The 15,676-nt window shown below is 42.8% G+C and overlaps 1 long non-coding RNA gene across 1 annotated transcript; it reads right to left on the bottom strand.

Moving 5' to 3' along the window:
* Positions 1-358: 358 nt before the first annotated feature.
* Positions 359-7,228, bottom strand: LOC109615317. Its single transcript, XR_002196303.3, has 2 exons — positions 7,191-7,228; positions 359-553 (listed from the first exon to the last, which is right to left on the bottom strand). It is a non-coding gene; the product is annotated as an uncharacterized LOC109615317 (long non-coding RNA).
* Positions 7,229-15,676: the final 8,448 nt, after the last annotated feature.

Below are 15,676 nucleotides of genomic sequence, written 5' to 3'. Positions count from 1 at the left end.
TTTCTTTTTTGGCCATCTCCATATTTAGTCAATTTCCTTCTCGTACGCTGCTTGCACAGGACATTCCACCGATTCCATCACACGGTCAACTTCCTCTGCGACAACCACACTGTACATCTCAGTTCCTTCACCATCACTTTCATCAGAAGAATCGGCAATGTCTGGTTCTCTGACAACATTTTGAACAGTTTCCATGTCTGGGATTTCCTCATAGTTTTTTCCGATTCATCTTCCAAGTCAGAGAGGGTAATGTCATCATTGTTCTCTAGAAGGTATTCTCTCACAACATGTTACCACTCATATTTGTTACGGGGGCAGCTGCTAATGGACCCAAGTGCACATCTCCAGACACAAGCAATGAAACTCAAGGGGTGTTTTAATATAGGTTGGGGTGGAAGGATTGAGACAGGGCCAGAGGGGTGAGGGCGGGACTGGTAGGTAGGCAGAGCGAGGCAGACAGGGCGAGGCAGACAGGGCAGCAGGGTAGACAGGCAGCGTGGGCAGGGCAGGTAGGCTGGCAGGTGGACAGGTTTGGAGGCAGGATAAGGTGGATCTTTGAACAGAGAAGAAATAGTTAGTAGGGAAGAACAACTCAAACAGGTTTACTCAGACTAAGATACAGAGCGGCCCGTGAACGTTACTACAGAGTAGTGAACAATAACAATCTAGCGATGAGCGGGCGGGAAACCAGGGTATTTGACGGCAAGCTGATGAGGGGATGAACCGCAGGTGTGGAGACTTGAGAATTAATGGAGGAAAGAAGGAACTGGATTGCAGGAGCCCGGATCCGGTGCCCAAACATACACAGCCTGGCACGGGCTATGAGGAGGCATATGTGGAGGGTGTGACAATGCCTGCCAAATTTGGGGCAGCGATGTGGTTGGCAGCTCTAGGAACATGTTTGCAGCTGTCTGTGTTAGAAAATCTGTGTGCCAGATTACGAAACAACTGGAGGATGTCGAGTTTATAATGCAATTATTCTTTTTTTTCGCATTTGGGTTCCCAACTTGATTTTTACTGGCCCGGAGCCAACGGGCCATCGTAATTGTTGAGCCCTTATACATACATTCATATAGTAGATCTTTTAGGTAGATAATTTAAGCATGATCATTTGAGCCAATGCTACATGCGTGCATTTAATCGTCATTAACATGAATAACACTTTGATGACACACAAACAATTGCACAGGGCAACTGTCAAAAAACAGCAGTGAATTTCTATGCAGTGCAAAACATGGCACAAAGTTAAATAGCGTTTTCCATGGGCAAGAGTGAACAATGCACATCTGTTTTTAAAAAGATTTTTTACTTCTATATGGGTTGGAGAATCGTGCATAACAACCAGGTATCCACTCAATGTGCATTTAAAATTAAGTCAATTACATCTCTGAAATCCTCTGTGTCTGTGTAAAACTTTTTAAATTAATCAAATGCAGCTGTTGAAGTGTGTGTTTAGTTGAAAACAGAACATCTGTTTATCCGTACACAGGAAGTCACGTTCAGTCAAAGCATGCAGTAATGAGCCAATGGGCTTACAGTTCGGTGATGTGTATTCCAGGTTGGGATGTCTATAAAGTAGAGGACAACCGGAAGTTACTTTGAGATTGAGTTAGATGAGATCGAGTTTGTATGACCGAGTATGAAGATGGAGTCTGTAAAGTCATGAACAATAGACTATCAAATATTGCAATCAATTATTGAATAACTCCCTAGACGACCGAGTACGCGATCATTATTTCAACCACTATAAGAAACGGCTGATTCGTAACACAGCCAAACACTTGGGTCCCATTTTTTTTTATATTCTCATCCCTGATTTACTTACTGGACCAATGCGCAGGAATATATTATAATGCCATACTTTTATTATTTATTTGCTTTCAGTTACTCAAAATCAAATGGTAGCAGATGGTGGTTAGGGTCATACTTTGTAATTTACTTCTATCATAATCTACTTCAATTATATCTTAAAAACATTGGACCCTTTCTGGCAGATGTTGGCCCCTCTGTAATAATTACAGCCTGCACACGGCCCCACCATCTCAAAACTCCTACAATTGCCACTGATTAGGATGTCCCCCACTTAAAACCAAAGAAAATCTCCACAGCCTAAAATACATTTTTAAATGACCTAATATTTAAGGATAGATTTTAAGGTGTGGTGGGCTGTACTGAATGTATACAGTGGGGAGAACAAGTATTTGATACATTGCCGATTTTGCAGGTTTTCCCACTTACAAAGCATGTAGAAGTCTGAAATTTTTATCATAGGTACTCTTCAACTGTGAGAGACTGTTCTCCACTCATTACCTGTATTAACTGCACCTGTTTGAATTCGTTACCTGTATAAAAGACACCTGTCCACATACTCAATCAAACAGACTCCAACCTCTCCACAATGGCCAAGACCAGACCTGTGTAAGACCTGTGTAAGGACATCAGGGATAAAATTGTAGACCTGCACAAGGCTGGGATGGGCTACAGGACAAAAGGCAAGCAGCTTGGTGAGAAGGCAACAACTGTTGGCACAATTATTAGAAAATGGAGGAAGTTCAAGATGACGGTCAATCTCCCTCGGTCTGGGGCTCCATGCAAGATCTCACCTCGTGGGGCATCAATGATCATGAGGAAGGTGAGGGATCAGCCAAGAACTACACGGCAGGACCTGGTCAATGATCTGAAGAGAGCTGGGACCACAGTCTCAAAGAAAACCATTAGTAACACCCGATGGGTTGATGGATTTAAATATTGCAGTGCACGCAAGGTCCCCCTCTGCTCAAGCCAGCGCATGTCCAGGCCTGTCTGAAGTTTGCCAATGACAATCTGGATGATCCAGAGGAGGAATGGGAGAAGTTCATGTGGTCTGATGAGACAAAAATAGAGCTTTTTGGTCTAAACACCACTCGCCGTGTTTGGAAGAAGGATGAGTACAACCCCAAGAACACCATCCCAACGTGAAGCGTGGAGGTGGAAACATCATTCTTTGGGGATGCTTTTCTGCAAAGGGGACAGGACGACTGCACCATATTGAGGGGAGTATAGATGGAGCTATGTATTGTGAGATCCTGGCCAACAACCTCCTTCCCTCAGTAAGAGCATTGAAGATTGTCAGGACTCAGCCCTCCTGAGCCCTTCGGGGTGTGTTTTTCCCTTTCCTTTTGTGTCACTCCCTGCCTCTGGTTCCTTATGTGTGCGTTTTGTTCGTTTCTATGTTTGTCTGTCATTACATCTCCCCAAGTACCAGTCTCCTTGTTCCCTGCACCAGAGCACCCATAATCACCGCTGATCCTGAGAACCTGCACCAGTCTACACACCTGGGGGGCTGATTGCCACTCTCTCTATAAATGGGAGAGGTCTGCTTTCAGTCCCTGCCGGATAATTGTACAGCCACATAATTATTACAAGCTATCCGAATTCCCCAAGTATCCTGTTTTTGTTATCTTCTGCTCACTGTTTTTCCGTTCGTTTCCAGACCCTTGTTCCGAGACCCGTCCTGCACCTCCCTCCCAACTACATGGATCACCTATCTGCCTTCCCGTTATCAACCTTCGCCTGGACTGACTCCCCGCTCTGTTGACTGAACCCTGCCTGACCTTCTGACCATTCTTGCCTGCCGGACTTCGTACCCCTGCTACCCACTATCCACCCTCCAACAATACACTCATACCCGCTTACGTAATTCTTACGTATCTCCACTGTCATCTCAGACTACTGTGATTTTCTGGATTTTTGTTTTAGATTCCGTCTCTCACAATTGAAGTGCACCTATGATAAATGACAGACCTCTACATGCTTTGTAAGTAGGAAAACCTGCAAAAATCGGCAGTGTATCAAATACTTGTTCTCCCCACTGTATAGGCCTGATCTCAACCTTGAACAGGGAGTTTTGTCTCTGCTGAGAGTGTTCCAGGTTTTCAAATGTTTAATAAAGCTTTAATTGTTTTAAGAAAAATGTCTCTACCTTTTCTCATTAGAATTTCCACAACAGAAGGTAACATTTTTATTTGGTTTACTGTTTGAACATTTGCTGAGATTGTATTGTGATATCAATAGCCTACTTCAAAGGTTAAGCCAGTCTGTAGATCAGGGACCAATTAACAACACCAGGCCAAAAGTTTTGAAAAGAACGATCAGTTGCGCTACACAGAGGTCATGCTGCAATGTCACTTTTGCTTTTAGCAAATGCTTTATTTGCAAGGTAAAAACTAGAACAGAACAGAGGCATGAATATAACTGTTATACAAATAATTTCTTTTGTGGCATATAGCCATTTTGAAAGTCAGTTATGTAAGTTTTTCTTTTGAAAAATATGCCCTTGATCCGAGAACACAGAGGACTTGAACACTTCAAAAAGAAAATCCTTTTCTCAGTACTTTAGGGTTTTCTTCACTTAATACACACATCAGTTTTGTCCTTGTATGACAAAAGCAATCTTTTTTTTTCTGTTTCTCTTACATAGCCATATTCCTTTCAAAAGTTAGAATCACTGTCTTTGCTATAATCTGAATTGTGTGTAAATAGCTATTATTTTGTGCTACATACAAAAAAATACTCCTCCATACAACATTACCAGTTTGTCATTTCATCTCGTTTTCTGTGGATGATGTAAAGGTTATTGGCTTTTTATCAAACCAATATCCGCAATAGATTTGAAAAAAACAATGAGAAAAACTTGCAGCTATATATTTCAGACAAAAATGTAAACCAATGTTGCATTCAAAAGTTCACAAGTAGGGACCCAATAGGTCTTATAATGCTGAAAAGATTAATGAGGGGTTATTTTCCAATAAAGAGAAACACAAAGAGACTAATGTGAAAAAAAAACATTATCAGTGCGTTCCCATAAGGCATACTGACATTTGGAAAGATTTGCAACTGCCGTTCAGACAGATTCTCATCATTAGATTTCCTTATTATCAGTTTACTGAAAGTAGAAGACTTTCAACATTGAATCATACGCCTGTAAATTCTCAGGGTAAATCTCGAGTCGAGTGGATTTACAACCATAAATATTTATTTCCAAGCTGCTTATCATGGGAAATGTCGGGAAGTATTAATATGTAACATCCTACAGGGTTCTCCTGGACACACAGCAATTCTGGAGAGGAAGTGAGCTTCACGTTATCAAGGCTTGGCAGTGTGACTTGAGATGGTATCTAACATGCTGTCTGGATTCCATTAGGGAATGGCCAGCTAAGCTACATCTGTGTGCAGTGAGCATATGGGTTCATATGAGAAAGAAAATTACAAGTGATAGACCAACAATAGTGAAGTGAATTAGTTATCATATACAATAACAGAAAGGGCTATCAGCACATTAGACTGAAAACCTGGCTTTGCTTAACAATTGTGTACAGGGTCTTTATCTGTTACTCTGTCTCTGTCCAACAGAATGTTGAAAATATTTTTTAATCTGATGATATTTAAATATTTTGTAACTATTTATTATTATTACTAAGATGTGCTTGGAATGCAAACAGACAATAACATTGTGTGACTAAATATGAAAATGTTACTATAGAATATTCTTCAATTTATAAAACATGTTTGTGCATTAGTATGACAGCATCAACCTTTCTGACCATTTCTCTTACATTAACATATTACATCCAATTGAAAGAAAGTATCTCCCAAAATTCCATAAGATGGTTTTAATTACAGTCTGTTTTGTTTATGATGCCTTATATACCCTTTGTCCATGCATCATCATATCATTGTATCTAAATATAATTGGTTTTTATTTGAATCTACTGAATCGCCCTTCCAACTTTGATGGGTAAAAGTGACAGAGTCAATGACGGATTCAAAAATGACAGATTTCACAATGACTGCAGCCATGAAATAAATACATTGTGAACTATGAAATTGTGAAATACATTGTTAAATGTAGAAAAACACCATTAAATATGTTACGTTTTTCATTAATTATTTTATTTCTCATTTAATGATATATTTCCTTTTATATTTAATTATTTCATGGTGTATAAACACTGCTCAACAAAATTAAGGGAACACGAAATCATCACAATATAACACCAAGTCAACTAAACTTCAGGGGAATCAATCTGTCCAGTTAGAAAGCATAAGCGATTGTGAATCAATGTCACCTATTTTGGTGCAAATGAAAGTGACAACAGGTGCACTAAAGAGGCAACAGCAAGACAACCCTCAAAAAGGGAATGATTTTGCAGGTGGTGGCCACAGATAATTGCTCTCCTCTTATCCTTCCTGACCGATTTTTCTCTAGTTTTGCGTTTTGCTAGTGTCCTTGTCAGTACTGGTAGCATGAGGCAGTATGAGGGACTCCATGAGGGTGGTATGAGGGCTCTACGTCCTCTAGTGGAACCTGTGGTCACAGCCCAGCACCGTGCAGCTCGATTGGCATTCAACAGAGTACACCAGAATTGGCAAGTCCACCATTGGCACCCCATTCTCTTCACAGATCAATAAATTGTATTTAATTTATAAAGCCCTTTTTACAACAGTAGTTGACCAAGTATGATGTTATTATATAGTGGCAAGCACGGTTTTATAGCTACTAGCCCATATTTACTGTAGCGCTAGCTAGATAATGCTCTCAACAAAATAATGAAAGCACTACTGGATTGCTAGTTTTAAAAACCACCCCTTTTTATTTTCCCTGCAAATACGGAGAACAGCCAGCTTTCTTTCAAAGAGTAAATGTGCTATTTTTGTGTTCAAGTCAACCGGAATTAGCTATGCATTCAATTCAAATGAGTAGGGCTAGTGCTATGGTGTAATTGCCCGGAGGTTTATGGCCTTACATTATCCTAACACCTGCCAAACACAGCGACACAGACACGCTTACTACGTACTCTCCCTCCCTCTCAGTAAGCAGTACCCTGATGGTGTCAATGACAATCACATGGAGTAGTTATCGGAAATAATCATGTTGAAGAGATGACCAGTCTACTTGGTGGCGGCTAGCACTAGCTACGTTTGCAGCAACATTTTCACCGGAGGAAGAGGCAAACGCTTAGAAATAATAAACACCAGGCAAAGATGTTACCAGAGCTAGTAGGCTACCATAAAAACGTGGGATAATAGCTACTGTGTTTGCAACGTCGAGAGAAAGATTTAATTTCCCCTGTTTCTATAAAAACAGCTATATCATTAACAACATTTAAACAAAAGATCGTTAGATCGTAGATATGTGAAATTGTAATTACCGTATTTGTCCCAGCCGAATCCATGGCGGTCACACCAGACTGGGCGTTCTGGGTCAAGGCCGGCCACTGGCAAGGCAAGAGCTTCTTCCTTGTTTCATGTACTATGCTCCAAAACGTAGGTGCTGATTGGCCCAAGAGGAGTCCTGTGCGCCAATGAACGCTATCTATCGATCTGCGCTCGATTGCTCTTCCTTCATCCTCCAACTACCCGGATGTCTGTCTCAGTAACTTGAAATTGAATTTGAGAACTGAATCTGAATTGTGAGAAGTGAATGTGAAGATATATAGAGAGTTTAATTTTCAGTGAGGATCACATTTTATTGGACTTCCAAATGAATAAATTCAATTTCAAATTATACAATTCAGATTCAGTTTTTCAATGCAATTATTCAAATTAAACAATACAATTTCAAATTATGTGATTCAAATTCAGTTTTTCAATGCAAATATTCAAGTTTAGCAATTCAAATTCAAATATAAATGATTCAAATTCAGTTTCTGGTGGCACATATTTCAGCCCATAATCCTAGCACACCTTCATGCTATAGTGTTTCTTATGGTATACTTAGTAGACTTTTAGACTAGTTGGGATAACATTAAATCGGGATGGTAAGTAACTATATTTTGTTTTGTAACTTTATTACTTGATTGGAATAAATTGTATTACTTTGGAATATAGATTACTACGGCACTCCTCGTTCATCTTCATACTCAAGCTTGTAAGGCTACTGATAATCACACACACACGTAAGTCCAAGTGACCAGACTTGAAATCCCTGAGTTCTGGGTCTCTGAACAGTCTGAGTGGTCTCAGGGACACATGCCATAGTGGGCATCCCTGAGATCTGGGTCTAGGTTGGTCCCAAGGACACATGCCATTGTGGGCATCCCTGAGATCTGGGTTTCTGACCAGTGCCCAGAAACACATGGGGTTGTGACGGAAGGTGTAGCTAATCTTTACTAAGGACTTCCAGCATATGGTCATCTAAGATAACATTTACTAAGAATATGGACACAAATTATACATTTCTAATTATTAATCACCAAGTTTAATGTTCCCTTGCACTCATTTCCATAGCGGTTTCCGGGTAACTAGTCGTAAACCTTTCAAACCACTCAACAATACCCCTTCACTATATTGTCTCCTACTCCATTTAAACTTGGGAGGACATGTTTGCCCACACCTCCCAAGTACCAGGCTCAAGAGACTCATTGCTGCCCCTGTCCAAAGGCCTCCTGGTTGTGTTGCAGATCAAGACAAAACCAAATCAAAATAATTATTTTTACTGGTGTGCCAACTTCGCTATAATCATATTTGTATAAAATGTAGGCCTATTAGGAGTTGATTTTAGAATCAGTTTGCCTACTTAAACATAATAATTCAGATTATTAGTATAAAGGTTGGAGTCTGGCAAGCGAACGGCACGATCGTGTCAGTCAACACATACAAGCTCTTATAACACACATTTCCCTATCTTTTGCTATTTTAAGACAAACATTTACAGTTCAAATGTCCAGTTGTATGTCTCAAATCTGTCAAACTATACAAATAGGGCCTATACATTGTTCTGATCATGCCTCTCACTCATCCCAATGTATTAAAATGAGTTAAAGTGAGTATTTTTAAAATATCCTAATTCCGTGATGGCTTTATAACCAGTGGCGTTTTTATATGTAAAAAAAGTGGTGGGGCACAAACCATTTCAAAATATAGGATACATACCAGTAAAGCTCCCTCTTGCAACTGATGTGTTTATTTAACACATCAACAAACAGCGTGGCTGCACAAAACACTTCTAAAGACAGAGCAGCTTGCTTCCAGGTGTTGTAGTACACAAACTAGAGAGAGAGAGAGACCTTCTTGTGTAATTGCTCTCCTTCTCTCTCACAAACCTAAATTAGGAATGCAACCAAGCTCAGAACCAATGTGCCTACAGGGCCATACGCGAACAGCAATGATTTCAACACCACTGAAGGCCACAACGAAGTGGAAATACAACTTTTTAGGGATACAGATCCATTCTATGACAACAACCTTAATAGATAAGCATGGACACACTGTCACCATCTATTTCAATCGATCCAGCACAAAAATATGACCAATGTACGGACCAGCAGCACAAAGGCAGGATGATAAAATATGCTTTCACTCACCAAGACTGAGGTTTCACTTGAAGAGAAAGGTGGCGGTTCTTCCTCTGGGCAAACTTTTCGATGACTTTGGGAATGAAGTCATATAGCTGCTGAATCAGCTGGCTTTCGATGGACAACAAGGCCAATGCGTTGAGTCGCGTTTTTTCCAAAGTATTGCGAGTGAAGGTTTGTACCCTCTTCAAGGTGGAAAAGTTCCTCTCTGACTCGAATGTCGTCATAGGTGTTGTTATGATAATTTTCAGCAGAGAGTCTCAGCAAAAGCCTCCTCTAGGTAGTTCTCATTGATGGATCTTAACAGAGACAGGGCTGTCTTACCAGTGTGAAGCTCAGTGTGGCGGTAGAGTGGTCAGCTCAGACTTCAACTTTTCTTCATTTCCTAGGGTCCATAGTTTCACAGCACAGTCAAGCTCAGATGTAGGGAGTGACAGGACAAATTCTGGGAAGAACAAGCTGTCAGCCAGCTTGGCAGCGAACAGGTGGTCACTTTGTGGAAACCTCTGCTCCACCTGGGAGATGACCGTGTCGGATGCCTCCATCACCGGTGCTGTGTTGGCTAATCTGTTCCATCATGAACGGTGGCAGCCCATTAATCCGTTTGCTTCCGCATATTCTGGACATTCTTCTTGAAACAGGTGAGCGCAGAGCACAAAGTGTTGTATAAAACATCAACTTCTGGCATAAGGAAGAAAAAAAATTCTAGCAGCTGCAGAAAGGCTCGGTCCCAGAATTTTTCTGACAGGCCGAATGCCTTACTTATGGTGGCCTAATCTCATCCTGGTTGTGTGCGTATGTCCTCCATACACAGGAGCAGCACAGCACGGTTTTCCCAAACTGCATTGACAGTTCTACTTTTAAAGTTCCATCGTACAGCGGGTGGCCTTGGAATGAGTATCTGTGTTGCCTGAGCAAGTGCTGCAACATGTTTTGGAGCGCCAGATAAAAAGGTGGCAAAAAAAACACCTTCAGGATGCTCATCCTTGCTGAACAAAGTTGCTGCAAGGTCAGGTTCAGCTGGTCAGCATAGCAGTGAACAAACTGGTCATGTGGGTATGTCTCTTTCATTAGCGTCTGTACCCCTCAGACATTTCCACTCATTACAGCTGCACCATCATAAGTCTGAGCGATCAGCTTTTCTCCCAGCTTCAGTGGTTCCAGCACACCCGAGTCCAGTTTTATCTTGGACTTCCACAAACTCAAAAAAACCTCTCTGTCACTATATTGTGAGGCAACATGTATTCGCAACACAACCACCATTTGTGATTTACAGGAGATTTTGTGATCGTGTCATCGGATCTGAGGCTGCATGTTTTGGACACTCGGGTAGAGAGAGGGGTAGAGCTGTCAAGCAATCACCATCTGGTGGTGAGTTGGGTCAGGGGAAGACTCTGGACAGACCGGGAAAGGCCAAACGGGTCTGGAGGAGGCCCCGGTCCGAAAGATCTTCAACTAACACCTCCGGTGGAGGTTGGGGGCATTGAACCTGAGTGGTCGATATTCAAAGCCTCCATTGCTGAAGCTGCGGCGGGGAGCTGTGGTTTAACGTCTTAGGTGCATCAAGGGGCGGTAACCCTCGAATACCCTGGTGAACATGGAGAAGGACTTTCGGTCGGCACCAAGGTGCTTCTGGAAAACCGTCCCCAACCTCAGGAGGGGAAAATGGAGAATCATCCAAGCTGTGTACAGTAAGGATGGGACACTGTTGACCTCAACTGAGGAGGTAATTGGGCGATGGAAGGAACACTTTGAGGAACTCCTAAATCCCGCTAACAGCTGGAGGCTGATGGGGAAGCATCGTCAATCTCCTTGGCAGACTTCACTGAGGTAGTCAAACAACTCCAATCAATCAATCAATCAAAATTTTTTATAAAGCGCTTTTTACAACAGCAGTTGTCACAAAGTGCTTTACAGAGACACCCGGCCTTAAACCCCAAGGAGCAAACAACAGTAGTGTTGAATTTCAGTGGCTAGGAAAAACTCCCTGAGAAGGTCGAATTTTAGGAAGAAACCTAGAGAGGACCCAGACTCAGAGGGGTGACCAGTCCTCTTCTGGCTGTGCCGGGTGAGATATTAAGAGTCCAATTGGAATAATAAATACATTTCTCTGGGCTAAATCCAGAGTATATTTGATTTTAGACTAGGTCAGAAGTATGACCAGATGGACAAGGACAGGAACAGCAACGGTCCCCCCAAACCAGGTAATCCGCAGGTGTGGACCAGGACCTCATCTCCTTCTAAAATTTTAAATTGGAGGAAACTGAGAAAAGTTAGTAGTACATCCCTCATGTCCCCCAGCACAATAATATAGCAGCGTAACACCTTGGAAACTGAGACGGGGGGGTCCGGTGACACTGTGGCCCTACCCGGGGGAGGCCCCGGACAGGGCCCAACAGGCAGGAAATCAATCCAACCACATTGCCAGGCATCAACCAAAGGAACACCCACCAACCGCAACCCCCCTGAATGAGGGCCGAGTATTGCTAGCAGCGTACAGCCCAACTGCACAAGTGCGCAATAGAGAGTCAACAACAAGCCAGTGACTCTTCCCCCGAAGGGCATTGGAGGGAGGGCATCCCAGTGGCGACGAGAGCCCACCTGGCAAGACAGCAAGGGTGGACAGTATCAAGCCTACTGGTCACCTTCACGCCCCCGGGCCAGGCTACACCTAATTATAAACCGTGCTGTAGAGATGAGTTTTTAGTAGACACTTGAAAGTTTGCACTGAGTTTGCATTTCTAACCTTAATTGGCAGATCATTCCACAGGAGTGGAGCTCTATGAGAAAAGGCCCTGCCGCCAACTGTTTGTTTAGAAATTCTAGGTACAATTAAAAGGCCTGCATCTTGCGATCTAAGGTTACGTGTAGGTATGTATGGCTGGATCATTTCAGAGCAAGTCCATGTATTGATTTATAGGTTTATAACTCCACAGTGGCAAAGCTCCGGGGATTGACGAGATCTGTCCAGATGTTTAAAGCTTTGGGTGTGGAGGGGATGTCTTGAATGACACGGCCCTTCAACATTGTGTGGGAGTCGGGGAAAGTGCCAAAGGAGTGGCGGACCGGGGTGGTGGTTCCCCTGTTCAAAAAGGGGTACCAGAGGGTGTGTGCCAATTACAGGGGTATCACACTTCTAAGCCTCCCTGGGAAAGTCTACTCAAAGGTACTGGAAAGGAGGGTTCGGCAGATAGTCGAACCTCAGATTGAAGAGGAACAATGGGAATTCCAGCTCTTGCACGGATCCTGGAGGGGGCCTGGGAATATCCCCATCCTGTCTACATGTGTTTTGTGGATCTGGAGAAGTCGTATGACCGGGTCCCCCAGGAGATACTGTGGGAGGTGCTGCGAGAGTATGGGGTGAGGAGGTCCCTTTTGAGGGCTATCCAATCCCTGTACGTCCAAAGTGAGAGCTGTGTTCGGGTTCTCGGTAGTAAGTCGGACTCGTTCCAGGTGGGGGTTGGCCTCCGCCAGGGCTGCGCTTTGTCACCAATCCTGTTTGTAACTTTCATGGACAGGATATCGAGGAGAAGTCGGGTTGGGGAGGGGTTGCAGTTCGGTGGGCTGGGGATCTCATTGCTGCTATTTGCAGATTATGTGGTCCTGATGGCATCATCGGTCTGTGACCTTCAGCACTCAGTGGATCGGTTCGCAGCTGAGTGCGAAGTGGTTGGGATGAGGATTAGCACCTCTAAATCTGAGGCCATGGTTCTCAGCAGGAAACCAATGGAGTGCCTCCTCCGGGTAGGGAATGAGGCATTACCCCAAGTAAAGGAGTTCAAGTATCTCAGGGTCTTGTTTGCGAGAGAGGGGACTATGGAGCCGGAGATTGGCTGGAGAATTGGAGCAGCGGGGGCGGTATTGCATTCGCTTTACCACACCGTTGTGACGAAAAAAGAGAGCTGAGCCGGAAAGCAAAGCTCTCGATATACAGGTCAATTTTCGTTCCCACCCTCACCTATGGTCACGAAGGCTGGCTGAAAGAACTAGATTGCGAGTACAAGCGTCTGAAATGGGTTTGGCTGGGGTGGTTGGCTTCTCCCTTAGAGATAAGGTGAGAAGCACAGTCATCCGCGAGGAACTCGGAGTAGAGCCGCTGCTCCATTGCATCGAAAGGAGCCAGTTGAGGTGGTTAGGGCATCTGGTAAGGTTGCCCCCAGGACGTCTCCATAGAGAAGTGTTCCAGGCACGTCCAGCTGGGAGGAGACCTTGGGGTAGGCCCAGGACTAGGTGGAGAGATTATATTTCGACACTGGCATGGGAACGCCTCGGGATCCCCCAGTCAGAGCTGGCAAATGTGGCTCGGGAAAGGGAAGTTTGGGGTCCCCTGCTGGAGCTGCTACCCCCGCGACCCGATACCGGATAAGCAGATGAAGATGGAGATATCAGTTGTCTCATCTGCCGGTATGGCAACAAATGATGTCTTGTCCACTTGCTTGGCTACTCCCTGTACACTTCATACATACAGTCGAACAGTTCATTTTGTACAGTGCTAGATATCCCTTTGAAGATGGGCTGAATGTTATAGTGACTCTGAAGTCTCGAATGGCCTTCACACATAGTCTCGAAAATGCATCTGAATATTCCAAGATTCAGGGAGTCCACCAACTCGTTGTGCCGCCACACTGCGGTTTCACATTTTCCACAGTTCAATACATGTTATGATCCGACTGAGAACGTACCTGTTTTCCTCCACCTGTTTGTTATGCTGCTCAATGGAGAGCCTGTATGCACTGTCAACTTGGGCTGTGACATTTACCCTTCCAAGTAAGCCCAATTTCACAGTATTGTCCAGATGACTCCTGCTGCTCTCATGTTTTGCAATCCTCTCAGAAAGATGTTTCAAATTTTTGTAAACCGTCCTCGACCAAGTACCATATCCACCAAATAGCAGACATGGAATACAGAAGAGTGCCTTCTTTTGTAAGCTAACCGTTAGCCACTTTTTCTTCAAAAACCACTCCATGTTAAACCCGCCGTTACTTTTACCAGCAGTTTGAGTGATGACAATATCCCGTGGCTGATGGGCACCAAGTCGCTTTACTTCTAGTTTCTCCTCAAAATTAAGGGTTTCAAACCGGTGCTCAAGTATGAAATCCACTTCATTCATTTTCTCAAGTTATCTGGCATTTGAAAAGTTAACAAGTTAGCTAATACAATCTACCCTCCTAGTTCTTCTTGCCAACTAATGTTTGGCGTCAGACAGACAGACAGCCAAACAGGTCTGAAATACGAAATGAAGTTGTAGTGGGGCTACCAGCTGACAGCCCCACTTGGCATCAAATTTGTGTGATCTACATTGATTAGACTAACATTGTGAGCATGCATATTACTATTTTCACACGTACAATGTACATTGCATTGTGTGAGAGGGGCTCATTGTGTAGGGAGAGGAAGAGGACTGATTAATACAGTTAATACAGGTAATGAGTGGAGAACAGGATGGCTTCTTAAAGAAAAACGAACAGGTCTGTGGGTGCCGGAATTCTTACTGGTTGGTAGGTGATCAAATACTTATGTCATGCAATAAAATGCAAATTAATTACTTAAAAATCATACAATGTGATTTTCTGGATTTTTGTTTTAGATTCCGTCACTCGCAGTTGAGGAGTACCTATGATAAAAATGACAGACTTCTACATGCTTTGTAAGTGGGAAACCTGCAAAATCGGCAGTGTATCAAATACTTGTTCTCCCCACTATAAGTCTGTCACCAGTATTGAGCAAGTAAATGCATAAAATGTAGCTAGTTAGGTACTGTAGCCGCAAACTAAAAACTGAGCCAGAATGGGAGATAATTCATTTTCTGTTTTACAGTGCTAGTAAATGTTACATCTAATGTTTTGCATGTATCATTTATGAAATGAGGTGTGTATCATGTGTTTGTCTCTATGATGTAAATATTATTTTAGAAAGGCAAGTCTGATTATACCTAACTATCTATCTACCATCAATGTAAAATAAATCTACAAACTAGGCAACAGTTAGTCATCTTCAGTCTGACGTGGTTTTCTATCCAGGCATATATATTTCTAAGTACTACAGTATGGCTCTGTTACTGTACTTGTATAGTTTATTCATTACGAAATCCAAATTGTGCCTTTAAGGATGTTATATTATGTTTTTGTTCACTACTGTATAACTTTCCCTAATGCTTGCCACATGTGAAAGATTGTTCTGTAAGTCCTTCGTTTTATATTATGTTATGGATTTATGAAACAATGCTACTAATTACAGTATATTGTTATATATTTTCTATATTCAAGTAGAGATGGCTGGAGAGGCAGGTGTTTGTGCTTGCTTACTGGTGTTTGCAGAGGAAGAGGTCACAGACATCTCTG

The sequence above is a fragment of the Esox lucius genome, chromosome 21 (genome assembly GCF_011004845.1).
Source record: "Esox lucius isolate fEsoLuc1 chromosome 21, fEsoLuc1.pri, whole genome shotgun sequence".
Taxonomy (NCBI): Eukaryota; Metazoa; Chordata; class Actinopteri; order Esociformes; family Esocidae; genus Esox; species Esox lucius.
The sequence above is the reverse complement of the archived record's forward strand: the minus strand, read 5'-3'. Positions and strand labels throughout refer to the sequence as shown.